Raw genomic sequence first — 9,567 nt, 5'->3', positions numbered from 1 at the left:
GGCAGCTTAAAGTTTTAGTAAATTAACCCAAACATTTAATAAACAAAAAGTTGCAGAACACATTCAAATTCTGCAGAAATCTGCAAGGCCTTCTGCAGAATTCTGTGGGTGCAGATTCAGTGCAGGTCTACATAACAGTTTAATTACATCCTATCTTAAGCTCTTTCATATCTGTAATACAAGTAAAACATAACGTGTCAGCACAAAACATAAGGCCAGTAAGTGAAAAGACAGTGGATTTGCAGTGGATAAGAAGGTCAGTTTATTGTCAATACCTGTAGGTCAGCCATTTTGGCTCTTCAGCCGACTGTCAGTGCCGGAGGGTGAAGTATTTCAGTTCTACAGCTCGTCGTGAATTGCAGGGCCATCAGTCTGGTCCAGTGCACCTATCATGAGCAATGCCCCAGTGCTGCTGTCCCTGACTAGTATAATGAAGGAATGTTCTGCATAGAAGATTTTTGGCTTCTGCACATCCTCATCCTCATGCATACCGTCCTTGCTGCCGGACTCAGGGGCCAGCTCGAGGGACGTCCAATGCAGCATGGTTCCCAAGTGGAGCTTCCCCCGTCCCAAGCTTGACGCGGTGGAGAAATCAGCTGATGTCTCGTTCCACGCATCTACCAGGCCTAATGCAGCTAGCTGCTTCTGAGAGATAGTAAGGAGGGAAAAAACAGAAGTAGAGGAAAAGAGTGCAAGAAAAAAGAGAGAATTTAATGTATTTTCATACAAAATGATTTCTGATTCAGAAGGCAGGTGAACACTAGACACCAAACTCCTTCTCTGCTCCAAATGACTAAGATGGTGCGAATCAGTTATGCAGACTACATAAAAGAAAAGCTCAAATATGAGCCAATAGAGACCTTAAAAAATAAAACATTCATGCCCTTTTACGACTCCCAATGCTGGAAATGGAAAACAAACACACACACACACACTGAGAGATAGTAAGGAGGGAAAAAACAGAAGTAGAGGAAAAGAGTGCAAGAAAAAAGAGAGAATTTAATGTATTTTCATACAAAATGATTTCTGATTCAGAAGGCAGGTGAACACTAGACCCCAAAATCCTTCTCTGCTCCAAATGACTAAGATGGTGCGAATCAATTATGCAGACTACAATAAAAGAAAAAGCTCAAATATGAGCCAATAGAGACCTTGAAAAATTAAACATTCATGCCCTTTTATGACTCCCAATGGTGGAAATGAAAACACACACACACACACACACTCCTCCTCAGACAGGTAGAAAGGACAAATGAAAGCAAAACATAAAGAGTGTCACTGTAAATCAATAATGTTTAAAAAATTCAGTTGTTTCCCCTCTTCATTGTCTCCCCTTTATTTTAAAGGCATGACAGATGCCCTTGTTGGCGGTGCGGGAGGTACAAAGTATGCGACAGGAGCTGAAGACGGTGGCCGAGGGAGAGCTGCTTATGAATAATTTAAAAAAGATCTCTCTGACCTCGGCCCGCTTTTGTTTTCCTTTCAGATATGAATTTGGCAGAAAGATGCTCGCTGACAGGTAGTTTATATTCCCCCTGGATGAGATCCAGGATAAACGACAGTTACCCGCATAGAGAGTGAGAGACTGCGAGGGAGATGGCGAAATGAGGAACAGGAGATAATAAGTGAACTGCTGTGGGAAGATTGAGAGACACCCAACATGTTTGTGAAAACCGAGACCGAATGGCAAGTGCTTTAACTGAATGATTAAGCACTCTCGCCTAAATGACTACTGTAATTAAAACCAAGCGCATGCACACTCTATCTTGTTGCAAAAATGATGCGAGCTCACTGGGAATGGCTGAGTTGGCGTGCTAGCTAGATTTGTGCAAAACTCAGAATTAAAGAATTGGCTCCAAATCAATGAATAAGTTGGAAATTTAATTGAATTGTCCTCACCTGAAAGGAAGTTAAATTGGAATTTAAAATGACAGAACAGCAATTCAACAAACGAATGCATTCTGGGAAAAGAAAAGTTCTATAAACCTATTTATTTTTACACTTAAAGCAAGGCTTAATCAAATTTGCTTTTCTAGTTAATAACGTAAAAATTACAGTATGAATTTGTTGGAATTCATTTATTCTTATTTAAATTCAAACTTTTTTGATTTTTGATTTTTCTTGATACGACAGTGGAGATCTGACATGAAGCGAGTAGGAGAGCGAGACAGGGATGGGATTGGGAAAAGTCCATGAGGCAGGATTCGAACTTGGGACACCCAAAGTGCAAATGCACCATACAATATGTCGGTGCGCTGCCCACGAGGCTATCAAACTTGAATTGTGATCAAACACTGTATATACCAAGACGGTAAGTGCAACCCACACTTTCAGCATAATAAAGGGACGTTTTTGCATTCCACTGGTTCTGCTGGTTTCCCATAGTTTTTCTGTGTAAAAGGATATATTTGACTTTTGTGCAGAGTCTCGCACATGGCATGGCATTGTGCTCAAGTTAAAATAAGTCTGACTTCTTAAAAAAGCCCCTCTTTTTTAAAAGAGACCTTTTTTTTGCCCAGTCCACTGGACCAATATGAAATATATGCTTTTTTATGCTATTTGAGCACAAGTAACTATATTTATGGGACAGTTCATGTCAAGGTTTTGTTTCTAATTTGAAAAATGTTATTTAAATGTGAGTTTGGCAATCAGTATTTGAGATTTCACTATTTTCCCATTCAAGTAGACAGGAGTTGGTCTTGCATGCCTAAAAAAGCCATCCGGAGGCATTGCAAATATGGCCACTGAGTGAACTGGCTTTTCTTTGAAAGGGACTTTGAAGTAATTCTGCATCCTGTTTGCTACCTCAATTCAAATTCAGCAATTAAAAGCCATTCTCAATTCGATTCCGAATGGGTGCACAACCCAGGCGCTGGCATAGTGATTTGAATCAGAGGTTGTTAAAGGGGAAAAAAGGTGGAAAACAAGAGAAAGATGGACGGAGAGGTTGATAATGAGGCAGAGAGGTGGGGGAGGCTGTCACCTGCGCTAACACTGTTCGACCCTCTGCGGTTCTCTCTCTCTCAACAGTCTCGGCACACACCTGCACTAATGCACTTTTATTGTCCTCATCCATTATTCTCCTTCTCCTACCTCTTTCCTCCATCACTTCATCACTGCCTCATCCTGTCGGCCGCTCAGCCACCTCTGTGGCATCCTCATCCCTCATCTGACCATCCTCCGCTTGTTTAATTCCTCTCTCACCTGCTCTATGTGCTCCCTGTCTTTTTCCTGCTCTGATCCGAATGTCCAGGCTTGTATCTAAGCATGTATTTATGTTCAGGAGAGTGACGGTCTTTCCTCTCTGTCTCCTGAGGCTTTCTCACCCTCTCTTGTGGCTGTATGTCCTTGCTATTCAGGCTGACACCGCATTGGGTGAATTTATTTCCCTTTAATTAATTCTCTGTGTTGTCTCCGAGGGTTTTTCCTTGCACCTCTCCAGCTTTCCCATTGTAACTTTGATGTTTTCCGGCACTATAGATGCAGATCTGCTCCTTGGCCGCATAGCCTTGACCCGAAGCAGCTTGTTGCCACAACCATGACATGGCGCCGTGTGTTACTACGACAATGCTGTCTCCAGCAATTAGAGCCACATGCAATATTAGCAGACATCTCCCAGCCTGCATTGTGACAGGCTCTATAAATAGCACGCCTCTTTCTTTGTCTCGCTCCATCTCGCTCTTTCTCCTTGGGATGGCGGCACCTCTCGGGATGTGCGGATTTGCTGAGGTCACTTCATTTTTAAAAACATTCAGTGTTTAAATATTCAACATGGGCTGTCGTCGTGCAAGCGTTCACCCTAGAAGCCCCCGGGGCCCGACGGTCAAAAAATGCTCATTTTGCATATCCACTTAATCCAGATCTCCAAGATGCCACACAGCTATTGAGTCATTTGAAGCTAGTGAAGCTTGGCCTCGCTTCTACAAATTCCAATGGAGCTCACAGGACGCCCCGAATGAGGAACAGGTAAAACCTCCCTAGGTGCAGTGAGCCCCAAATGAATTAATGACACATTTGCGAAGAAAAGACATGCCCAGCAGGCAGCCGGATTGAGTGATGGGTCTGCAGATGAGTACAGTAGTTTCTGCACTGGAAACAGATGAAAGGAGGCTAATAAATATCATGTAGTAATATGGCACACAGACTCCCAACTAATGCAGTAAATGTGATGGGCAGATGGAGGAAAACGAGAGAGGGAGAGAGATGGAGCGAGGAGGAGGGCTGTGTAAACATGGTTCAGCTCTAATGCTACTCATTGGGTGGAAATGGAGCATCTCTATTTTCCTCTCTTCTCACTCTCTCTTCCTGTCTGTTTCTTTCTCAAGCCAAAGTTTTCTAAATGCAGCCTACCCTTACGAAAATAAGTTTATTCAAGTGTGCTATTAGTATACTTCTTTTAAACTAAAAAATAGAAAGTATACTTTTAGTCTACTTTTTATGTACTTCTCAGAAATGGACTTTATGTACTTCTCAGAAATATACTTAAAATGACATTTAAGTATACTTGACTTATAGCCTACTTAGAAAAAGTCTAAATATATTTTAGCTATAGTTGTGCTCCTAGAATCCGTATTTTCATTGTTATACTGTAGGGGGCGCTAGTACACATCTTCTGTACAGAATTTCCAAAAAACACAAGTGAAGAAGAAACCAAAACAACAGATGCTTCCACATGTAATCTAACACGATCACCAGACATAAAACAGCATCAAAACTGTGTAACGTTGATGTAATGTCGACCAATGAAGAGGTAATAATGATTGACAAGCTTTGGGGTGTTGATCGACTCCAGCTACGTTTTGATTATCATTCTGAATCCAATTCATAGTCTTTTTTCAGCTTTTTGTTCAAAATGTTGTTTATTTCTTTTTTTATTATTATTTATGAATACTTAAAGTATACTTAAAAGTATACTTTTATATACTAGAAAGTGGGCCAATTTAGTCCCAAGGAGTATTGAAATAGTACACTTACAAGTATACTACTAGAACACTGATATTTGTATACTTGCTACATAAAGTATACTTAAAAATATACTTGAACTTTACTTAAGTATACTTAATAAAATAAACTTGAAGTATACTACTTTTTGGTAAGGGTATCCTTGCGCTCCATTTTTTTAGCAAACTCTGCATTATACTGTAGCATAATTCAAGCGCATAAATCAATAAACACAACTACAAAAACATACAGCTCATGAATAACGCACAAGAAGAAACAGCCCTGGAGTCGACTGAATGTTGTATTTTCTATACAACATGATGGTGCATGGGAATGTAAGGGGTGGAGATGGCCCAGCAGCGGCACATAACTCCAGCAACTGTTTTATTCAGCCTCGCAGCATCACGGCAGTCAGTTCGCCTTTTACAAAACGTCTTGGATATTATTCAGCGGCAGAGTTCTTTACCACTGTCAATGTCTCATTTACATTTTCTGTCTCTCTCTTTTTCACTTTCGTCCCCTTCTTCTTCACACACAATATTATTATTATTTTTTGTTTATCCTTTGCATCACACTCTGTCACAAAGAATTTCACACTGTTTATCAGCTTCCTGGAATCACAATCACAACAACTGCACACAAGAGAAACTGGTTCAAAACAGAGCTGTGTTAACATATGAAATGGATATATTACATTTGAAGAATTAGTGTGTCAGCAACTTTGACATTTCATTACAAATGCTAATGACAAACAGTGCTGGGAAAACAAGCACTGATTCCAAATTGGTTAAATATATATTTTAAAAAATGATTTGAAGCAACTGATTTCCAAAATATTTGATTTTATTTACAGAACTTGTGTTATAAATGATATACAGTACACCATTATTTCTTTTGTACTACATAGTGGAACCACTGAGGCTCAACTTAAATGAACAGTGTGATCACAGCAAACCAATATCCAAATGAATGATTCTTATGAGCAGGTTGCACAGTGAATCAAAAACACTTCTGAATCAATGGAAGCAGTTACAGAACCCTCCCCCAGGGGGAGCCTCCAACTTAAGTTGAAAGATGCATAATGTAAGGGTCACACAGGGTGGCCATCAGGAGTCTGCTAACAGAAATAACTGTTATAAGATAAATCACACATAATTTTTTAAGGCAAAGATAATTTTACAGCTCTAAAACATTAATTTATTTGGTATCTGTAAACAGTTACTTCATCAGGGTTACTTCATCCTAAAAATTGAAAATGTTGTCATTAATTATTTACTCATGTCGTTCCAAACTCACAGATCTTTTCATTCATCTTTAAAACACAAATAAAGATTTATTAAACCTGAGAGATGTTTACTTTGATGTGCTCTATGTATGTGACTTGATCAACGTTTATATGTAAATAAAAGCCTAAATTAAATCTGTTCATCATATGAAGCAATTATGTCTTGGAATAAACCCCTCCATTTATATAGATATATTCATGAACTTTAAGCATCAATGTTTTGATGTAATAAGACTTCCAATGTAGGGACAGAAATCTCTTAGGTTTCATTAAAAATATTATCAAAGTTTTAATGGGTTGGAACAACATGAGAGTAACTGAGGACAGATTTTTTTTTTTTTTAATTATGAATGAATGATGAATGATTCAATGATTTCAGGGGTCATTTTATAAAAATAATTATTGTGTTAATTTTTGTTTATTTAATATAGTTAGGGCTAATTATTAGACTGCATTTATGACACTTCTGTGTCTCATTAAAATGTCTTTTGCAATACAGTAATTACATCTATTTCTGAATTGTTGACTGTTGACAACTGGAATGATCTCATCATTTGGTGCCAGACTGATAAGGGCAGTAAAAAAAAAAAGGACAGTGTCTTATTTCCATTTATTTCTTCGGAAGCACTAAAAGAATCATTAGTGTAATTAATAGAATACAGTTTCATGGCTGGCAATAAATATTTATGACAAATAATACTATAAATTCACTTGCTTTTGGCAAATGCAATGAAGTTTTTAAGAAAGCCGGTTCTAAACTTCAATAAATTATATTTTATTATACATAATAAACAGGATATGTCAATATTTGTATTAGATAACAAATAAGCATTTTATGACGGTGTGGTACTGCGCTCTAAAACACTTGTCTAAACACAACATCCACTTCATGACCTCATCAATGAGTGTGTGTATGTTAGCTTGACTCCCTCTGTCTCTCTGGCACAAACAGAGAACTGTGCAATCCAATTACAGCCACACTGGCATCCACAGGCCTTGGCACGCTACGTGGAGAGAGTTTTCTGTGTATCCCTGCGTCAGACTCTTAAGGTCAGTGTGTCTGGCTGTGTGTGTTTGCCAGGCATCAGGCAGACGGTGACCCCTCGACCCCTCATGCTCGTTATGGAGTCCAGACTCAATCTCTTGTTAGCCGCTATCGCCTGGCACTAACCGTTCCTGAGCTCTGGCCCCGCTGCCTCACCACCAGAGCAGATATTTTTATCCAGCTCGCCCACTCTCCTGCCCTTTCCCCATCTCTTTCTCTCTTCTCCAGCACTCAACCCCATTCCACCTCCCTCACAACCACTCACCTCTCCAGCTGCACGTCAGTCCAATTTGGGTCATCCTGCCCCGAGCCAGGCCCCCCCTAGCCGCGCAGCACGGCTACATTAGAGCATACGCAAGTGCACGGATTGGAAATCAGGATAATGGCAGCTCCTCCTGAGACCGAAGACGTCCACGCAGGAGCGTGACAGAAGGCCTAGAGTGACTTGAGAGTGACAGAGCGTCGGGCGGCCATGTTGGAGGCTGAGGCTCTGAGGCGAGATGAAAGATAAAAGGTGGAAACGCTATTAACGCCTCGAGATGGAGGCTGTGTTTGCTCACTTCGACCCGATCGGAGAGGGAGAGGGAAGCTGCACTCGGCGCACCTCTTCTGTCACTGCCCATATAAAAGCGGAGGAATCAAATGTCTCTGACCTACGGTGATATTTCTTCAGATACTACAAGAAAGAGAGTGTGTATGTGTGTGGCAGAAAAAAGAAAAAGCCAGATGAGAGCATGAAAGAGCAGAGAAACAGACAGAGAGCAGAAAGATGTGGAGAGCGAGGGAGCAGCAGGAGGACTTGTCAGAGAAGTAATACAGCTCTATTCATGTCATGCAGCCGTGGCAGGACTTTTCGGCCTCTTTCCGCACGCTGGGGCATCACTTATGTGAACACAGCAAGTCCAAAAAAGGGAGTCATGTCTGGGCTGTCGGTGGGTTTCTTTTAAAGCAAGCTTCTAGGCCTCTCTTGGGCATCCTTACAGCTCATGTTAATGTCAAAATCTTGTTCTTCTGAGCAGAGCTGCATAAGCGGACATGGCATGCGGGCGCTTATATTTCTCGCCCGATATTACAAGACTTTAACAAAATGCTGCGCCGCACTACAGCGACCGTTCACTTCTCTGTGCGCACTGGGAACGGTTGTGCCCCACTTGACCTGTCTAGTTCAACAACTGTCATTTTTGTTGTACCTTACCTTTTTTTTGTGTCTTTTAACCTCTGCTTCTCTGAATTCTTACCCTTCTCTGTCACTGGATGCCTACTGACATATTTGACTTGACATCTGCTGTCTACCATGAGGATAAAACCAACCTTGTGGTTTAGATGGTTTGTCATCTGCCTGCAGCATTACCCAGGGACAGTGACCCTACAGCAGGGGTTTTCAAAATGGGCTCTTGGGACCCATAGGGGCCACAAGGGAGTGCAAGGGGTCAGCAAAAATTTGAGAGAAAAACAAAGATTTGATCAAATAGAGCTTTAGGGCTCTAAGAATGAACTTATGCACTTTAGATATTAAGGAAATATGTTTAACCCGAGCGGCAACCTTCCGGTCTCTCTCGTGAAACCAACACGGAAGTGACTAAAACTGCAATTCATCGACTGGCCGCTAAAGGCTGGCTCCAAAAGGGAGTCAGTCCCATAGACTCCCCATGTAAAAATGCCCAACTTTACAGCAGAAAAAAATGTGTTTACAGCCAGGTACAAAAAATGGTTTTGGTCTATATAGTTAATTTTGCCCTTCATGACAACTGTGCGGGGGGTGAATTTTTTTATAACTCATCTGTTTAAATGATATTAAGCCTTAAAGTTCTGCATAATTAAGGGCGTGGCCACTTGAGTGACAGATGGATTGCCGCTGCTGTCACCACCGTCGAGCTAGGTGGGCGTGGCTTCAGCAACCTGCTCCTGCCTCTTTGCCCATTTTTGATTATCCGGGAGTGACACGCGGTGACTCGCTGCCAAGATGGCGACGGCCGGCTTCGCCCACGTTGAGCTTCAAAAACGCTCTTTAGAAACCTACGGGTCACGTCACGGACACTACGTCCATGTTTTTATACAGTCTATGGTTTAACCCTATCGACCTCTTCATATTTACATTAATCAAACAGAAAAGGAATATTTGCTTCATTTTAATTTCTAAAGACTGATCAGGCTGGTTTCTTATTTATAAAAAAAAAAGATTACATTTAAATATATATATGGGTCAATATACAGATATGCTGTATATATATATATATATATATATATATATATATATGGGTCAGTATCACTGTAGGGTGCCTGTACATAAGTAACT

At 40.7% G+C, this 9,567-nt stretch overlaps 1 pseudogene; it reads right to left on the bottom strand.

The window, feature by feature from the left end:
- Nucleotides 1-331: 331 nt before the first annotated feature.
- LOC107664275 (serpin H1-like) overlaps nt 332-9,567 on the bottom strand; it is a 20,908-nt pseudogene continuing 11,672 nt past the window's right edge.

Source organism: Sinocyclocheilus anshuiensis, unplaced genomic scaffold, assembly GCF_001515605.1.
Source record: "Sinocyclocheilus anshuiensis isolate Anshui unplaced genomic scaffold, SAMN03320099.WGS_v1.1 scaffold99, whole genome shotgun sequence".
Lineage (NCBI taxonomy): Eukaryota > Metazoa > Chordata > Actinopteri > Cypriniformes > Cyprinidae > Sinocyclocheilus > Sinocyclocheilus anshuiensis.
Note: the sequence above shows the minus strand (reverse complement) of the source record. Positions and strands in the feature narration are given on the sequence as shown.